Genomic DNA, 7,116 nt, shown 5'->3' with positions numbered 1-7,116 from the left:
TTCTGACTTCTATGGAAGAAGCATCTCTATACCTGCCATTGGTGCAAATAACTTTGAGCTGAAGCCTCAACTGGTCACTTTAGTTCAACAGAACTGCCAATTTCATGGACTTCCATAGGAAGATCCCAACAGATTCATCTCTGATTTCTTGCAGATCTGTGATACTGTCAAGACTAATGGAGTGGTTCCTGAGATCTACAAGCTTATGCTTTTCTTTTTTACTGTAAGGGATAGGGCTAGGTTATGGCTGGATTCTCAGCCTAAGGAAAGCCTAGACTCTTGAAAAAAGGTGGTCAATGCATTCATGACCAAGTTCTTTCCACCTCAGAAGCTAAGCAAGCTCAGGGTGAAAGTTCAGACCTTCAGGCAGAAAGAGGGTGAATCCCTCTATGAAGCCTGGGAAAGGTACAAGCAATTAATCAGAAAGTGCCCTCCCAACATAATTTCAGAATGAACCATGCTAGATATCTTCTATGATGGCCTTTCTGAGATGTCGAAGATGGCATTGGACCACTCTGCTGGTGGTTCACTCCACTTGAAAAAAATACTTGAAAAGGCACAGGAACTCATTGACATGGTTGCTAATAACCAATTTTCATGTACACTTCTGAGAGGAATCCTGTAAACACTGTGGTAGATCAGAAGAGAAGAGTCCTAGAGATTGACACTCTGAATGTCATATTGGCTCAGAACAAGATCCTGACCCAACAGGTCAATATGATCTCCCAGCATCTGACTAGAGTGCAAGCTGCAGCTAACATCACTCAAGAAGCCTCCCATGAAGGAGAGGCATATGATCTAGATCAACCCATGGTAGATGAGGTTAACTATTTGGAGAATTTCTCAGGAAATCCCAATAATGAGCCTTATGGAAATACCTACAACTCATCATGGAGGAATCATCCCAACTTTTCCTGGAGGGATCAACAGAAGCCTCAACAAGGTTTCAATAACAATCAAGGTGGAAGAAATCAGAATAGGTTTAATAATAAACCATTCCCATCTTCTCAGCAATAGATGGAGACTCCTAGGAAGAGCTTCTCTGACCTAGCCACTATAGTCTCCAATCTCTCTAAAACCATTCATAGTTTCATTACTGAAACAAGATCCTCCATCAGGAATCTAGAGGTACAGATTGGTCAGCTGAGTAAGAGAATCCTTGAGACCCCTCCTAACACTCTTCTTAGTAACACTGAAGTAAACCCAAGAGAAGAGTGCAAGGCCATCACTGTAGAAGTTGAGGCCGAAACTGAAGAGGAGAAGCTGGTGTTGAACCCTAGCAAGGGAGAAGTTGGGCATTCAACGCCCAAAGAGGAGTATTTTAAGGCGTTGAACGCTAGTAATGGAGTAGAAGCTGAGCATTCAACGCCCAAAGAGGGATAAATCCTGGCGTTGGATGCCACAATAGGAGTAGCTGGGCATTCAACGCCCACTAAGGGTCCCCTTGTTGAAGAACTGAAAGAGACCAAGGCTCATGAAGAGACCATAGAGGTTCCCTTGAATGCTTGGTTGAAGATTATAAAATCTGAAGAATACTCCTCCTCTGATGAGGAAGAAGAAACAAGGGAAGAGCAAATTGTTCGGTACCTAGGAATTCTAATAAAGTTGAATGTCAAATTATTTGGAACAGAGACATTGGAGGAAGAACTTCCAGTGCTCACCAAGGAACTCAATGCCTTGGTTCAGCAAAAACTACCTCAGAAGTTACCGGATCCCGGACGCTTCCTAATTCCCTGCACCATAGGGACAATTACTTTTGAGAAGGCTTTATGTGAACAAAGGTCAAGCATAAACCTCATGCCTCTCTCTGTAATGGAGAGGCTGGGAATCTTTGAAGTACAAGTTGCCAAGATCTCATTGGAGATGGCAGACAAGTCACTAAAAAGGCCATATGGCATGGTAGAGGATGTATTGGTAAAGGTTGAAAACCTCTACATCCCTGCAGATTTCATAATCTTAGATACTGAAGAGGACGAGGATGAATCCATCATCCTTGGAAGACTTTTCTTGGCTACAACCAATGCCATAATGTGGCAAAAGAAGAGCTAGCCCTGCAATTATAGGAGGACCACATCTTATTCAAAATGCCCAATCCTAAATCCTTCCCTAAGGGAGAGACAACTATGAAACACTTAGTGTTTCAACCCTCTTTTTCAGTGCAGAGCTATATAGAGCCACCAGACACCAAATCTAAGTTTGGTGTTGTGAAACCATCCACAAGCACTGAGAATAAGGGTACTAAAAAGAAGGTACCTAAAGGCTGGAGGGATAAGAAAATTCCCACTGAAGGGCTCTCACCTGGCATGAAAGTTGTCTTCACAGATAGCCCAGTGATTCCACACACTGTGAATAAAGTCATGTCTCTAAAACACGTGGAGCTCTTCCATGAGAGTACAGGGAAGAAGTTCACCGTAAGGGGTGACATTCTAAGCCCCTATCCATCTTCGTAAAGGAGCTAACCGTCAAGCTAGTGACGTTAAAAAAGCGCTTGTTGGGAGGCAACCCAACCATAACTAGAATATTCCTGTTTTTTTTCCTTAAGTTTATTTACCTAATATTAGTTTATTTTCATACTTGTGTCTTTTTAGAGTTTGTGATTATGTGCAGTAGTCAGAACAGAGATAAAGACGTTCAGATATAGAAGTAGAACACCCTGGAAAACATCCCTTGCTGGCATTGAACACCAGACAAGGAGAAAAGAGGGGCGTTCAACGCCCCAATTGGGTGAGGAAGTTGGCATTGAATGCCAAGGGAGGAGTCCCTAGAAGGTGTTCAACGCCCAAGATGGAGCAGGAAGCTGGCGTTGAACGCCAGCTAGGGAGCAGAGGCTGGGCGTTCAATGCCCAAGATGGAGCAGGAAGCTGGCGTTGAACGCCAGCCAGGGAGCAGAGGCTGGGCGTCCAACCCCTAAGAAGGAGAAAGAAGCTGGCATTGAATGCCAGCCAGGGAGCAGAAGCTGGGCGTTCAACGCCAATAAGAGGGCAGGGAATTCAAATTCCGTAGCCTTTCAGGATCAGTGGGTCCCACAGAATCTCCACCTACCCCACGTTCTTCTCTTTCTTACTTTCCATCTTCTCCATATACACCCTTCCCCATACACCCTCAACCAATCACATCCACATCACCTTTTTCTCTTCCCAACACCCTTCATCACTACCATCCAACCATTCTCACCAACTCCACCCACTTCAAATTCAAAACATTTCCCTTCCAATTACCCCTCTCCATAACCGAACCTTAACACAAACCCCTATAAATACCCTCTCCATCACCCTTTCATACCCACACATACACAACCCTCATACACCATCTACCCCCTACTTGACCGAATTCATCTCTCCCTCTATCTCCACTATTTCTCTTCTTCTTCTACTCTCTTCTTTTTTTTTGTTCATATTTGCTCGAGGACGAGCAAAGCTTTTAAGTTTGGTGTTAGAAAAGCCTTGCTTTTTGCTTTCCATTCACACTTATGGCACCCAAAGTCGGAGAATCCTCTAGAAAGAGGAAAGGAAAAGCCATAGCTTCTGCCTCCGAATCTTGGAAAAGGGAGAGATCCTTACTAAGGCTCATCAAGACCACTTCTATGAAGTAGTGGCAAAGAAGATAGTGATTTATTAAGTCCCCTTTAGGCTAAAAAAGAATGAGTACCCGGAGATCCAACAAGAAATCCGGAGAAGAGATTGGGAATTTCTGACTAACCCTATCCCAGAAGTTAGAATCTTAATGGTACAAGAGTTCTATGCCAATGCGTGGGTCACCAAAAAATTATGACACTAGTGTGAACCCACACCCCAAAAATTGGCACTCTATGGTCCGAGGGCGTCTTGAACTTCAGCCCAGAAAGTGTAAGGTTGGCGCTCCAATTACCATTAATGCAAAGAGACCCACACCCTTACACTAGAAGAGTCAATTTTGATCAAAGGCTGGACCAAGTCCTTTTAGACATTTGTGTGGAAGGAGCACAGTGGAGAAGGGATGCGCACGGCAAGCTATCCAACTAAGAAGGCTTAACCTTAAGCCCGTAGCTAAAGGATGGTTAGAATTCATCAAATGTTCTATCATTCCTACTAGCAACCGGTCCAAAGAGACCATTGACCGAGCCATCATGATTCACCGCATCATGCTTGGGGATGAGATGGAGGTACATGAGGTGATACCTCAAGAATTGTACAAGGTGGTAGAAAAGACCTCTACCCAAGCAAGGTTGGTATTCCCTCACCTCATATGTCACTTATGCAATTCAGTTGGAACATAGAAGGAGACATCCCCATTGAGGAGGACAACCCCATCTCTAAAAGAAGGATGGAGCATGTTAGAGAGCCGGCACATGAACTACAGCAAGAGCATGTGGAGCTGCCTCAACAAGAAATTCCTGAGATGCCTCAAGAGATGCATTTTCCTCTCCAAGGATATTGGGATCAACTGAATACTTCTCTGGAAGAATTAAGCTCCAACATGGATCAGCTGAGGATGGGACACCAAGAGCATTCCAACATCCTCTATGAAATAAGAGAAGATCAAAGAGTTATGAGGGAGGAGCAACAGAGACAGGGGCGTGACATAGAAGAAATCAAGCGCTCCATTGGATTCTCTAGAGGAAGCAGTAGCCGCCGTCACTAAGGTGGCCACGTTCCATACCTCCTTTGTTCATGTTATTTTCCTGTTTTCTATTGTATTTCATTATCTGTTTTCTGTTTCTAAGTGCATGATCATTAAGCCTGAAATTACTCAACAAACACATCAAGGCATCAAATGGAATTAAAGTGAATAAAATTTAGCAATTATAAAGCTTAAAAAGCATGTTTTCACTTTCAAGCACAATTTAGGGAGAAATTATGAAACTATGCTATTTCAATGGATAAATACAAGAAAAGTTGATGAAATCCATCCAAATAGAGCAAATAAATACCATAAAATGTGGATTCATCAATCATCCTTTGTTTTATCTTAAAGCTATGAAATTTTCATGCATCTCTCACCATACTTAAAAGAAAAAATTTATTCGAAAAAGAGAAGTGAGATGCATGAACTTGAGTTATATAATAAGAATAGTCCAATTAATTGATGTGGTGGCATTACTTTTACTTTCTGAATGCATGAATAGACAGTGCATGTTTGATGTTGGAGTAATGAATGTTGATTCTTGAAAGAATGATGGAAAAGGTGAAGTATTACTGGTAATCTGAAAAATCCAACTATTGATTCTTGAAGCAAGAAAAAGCAGCAAAAAGAAAGAAAAAAGAGAAAAAAATGAAAAAGAGAGAGAGAGAGAGAGAGAAAGAAAAAGCCAATAGCTCTTTAAAGCAAAAGGCAAGAGTAAAAGAGAAAAAGAAAAAAGCCAATAGCTCTTTAAATCAAAAAGCAAGAGCAAGGGGTCCAAGGCTTTGAGCATCAATGGTTAGGAGGGCCTAAAAGAAACTAAATCTTGGCCTAAAAAGTTCAATTGAGCTCCTCTCCTAACTAAATGCTTGTGGTGTGAAGGTGTCAAATGAAAAGTTTGAGACTGAGCAGTTAAAGTCATGATTCCAAAAGCAAAAGAGTGTACCTAAGAATTCTGGACACCACTGGATGGGGATTCTAGCAAAGATGAATCACAATCCGAAAGGGTTCACCCTGTTAAGTGTTTGTGGCATTTATGTATCCGGTGGTAATACTGGAAAACAAAGCGCTTAAGGTCACGGCCAGGCTCTAAAAGAAGCTGTGTTCAAGAATAAAAAAGAACTAAACTAAGAAAGTTAATAATATCATCCAGATTTTGAATTCCTAAAGACGTCAACACTTATGAGCTTCAAAGGATAGTGAGATGCCAAAACTGTTCAGAAGTGAATAGTTACAAGCCCCGCTTATCAATTGGAACTGAGCTTCATTTAAAAAATGCTGAGATTTATTGTATCCTTCTCTTCTTGCTGATCTTACTTTGTTTTTGGTTGCTTGGGGACAAGCAACCGTTTAAGTTTGGTATTCTGATGAGCAGATATTTTATACGCTTTTTGGCATCATTTTCATATCATTTCAGTTATGTTTTGCTTAAGTTTTACTATGTTTTCATAGGTTTTACTGCAAAATTTACATTTTTGGATTCTACTTTGAGTTGTTGTATTTTATGATGATTTCAGGTAAATTCTGAATGAAATTGAGGAGTTTTGGGAAAGTCTGATTCAGAGACAGAGAAAGGACTGCAGATGTTGTCAGATTTTGACCTTCATGCACTCGAAGGAGCATTTCTGGAGCTACAAAATTCCAAATGGCGCGCTTTTAATGACATTGAAAATCTAACATCCAAGGCTTTCCAGAAATATATAATATTCCATACTTATCTCTAGAATTGAAGATCCAAAACTGGCGTTCAACGCCAACTACCAACCCCATTCCTGGCGTTGGACGCCCAAAAGGGAGCAGCTGGCGTCCAACGCCCAAAAAAGAAGCTAGGAGGGCGTCCAACGCCTAAAAGGGAGTACCAAATCGTGGATTCACCCCAAGCTCAGCCCAAACACTCACCAAGTGGGTCCAGAAAGTGGATTTTCGCAGTATCAACCTAGACTATCTTATTTTTTGTAATCCTTAGTCATTAGATTAGTATTTAAGGAGGAGATCACCCATGTTTAGGATCTTCTTCCTCCCCCATTCAAACATTACACTATTTTCTGTAAAAGCATGAGCAACTAAACCTCCTAAGTTAGGGTTAGGAGCTCTGCTGATTCTCATGGATTACTAATATTATTGTTCTATTTCAATATGCATGTGATTCCATTCTCTTGTGCATTTTTGTTCTTCATCTCATGAATTGAGGATGACCCGTGACAATCATCCTTGTTCTATATGGGTTCCGTGTGATTCTTGCCTCGATAGCATTGAACCACAAGCTAGAGAATGCACTGCGGATTCCAAGAGCGTGCCTGGGCGACTTTGGATATATGACATATAATCCGGTTGACCGTGGGTTACTGAGGTTTCTGTGGCATCAAGGCTAGAGTATGAGAAGCAGCGTTCCCTGATCCGGAAGATCCGACCTTGTCTGTGGCATTTTGAGTAGGATCGCGAAGGGGAGTGGATTGCTTAGGTCTTCACCTTCGACTATGGTGGGAAGCCATGAGTTAACTTGATGAGGATGCTACA

At 41.8% G+C, this 7,116-nt stretch overlaps 1 non-coding gene across 1 annotated transcript; it reads right to left on the bottom strand.

Annotated features, from left to right (window-relative positions):
* Nucleotides 1–337: 337 nt before the first annotated feature.
* Nucleotides 338–446, bottom strand: LOC148581838 (small nucleolar RNA R71). Its single transcript, XR_015896536.1, has one exon. It is a non-coding gene; the product is annotated as a small nucleolar RNA R71 (small nucleolar RNA).
* Nucleotides 447–7,116: the final 6,670 nt, after the last annotated feature.

Source organism: Arachis ipaensis, chromosome B10 (genome assembly GCF_059453495.1).
Source record: "Arachis ipaensis isolate K30076 ecotype BB chromosome B10, ASM5945349v1, whole genome shotgun sequence".
Taxonomy (NCBI): domain Eukaryota; kingdom Viridiplantae; phylum Streptophyta; class Magnoliopsida; order Fabales; family Fabaceae; genus Arachis; species Arachis ipaensis.
This window is presented reverse-complemented; position numbering and strand designations above follow the sequence as displayed.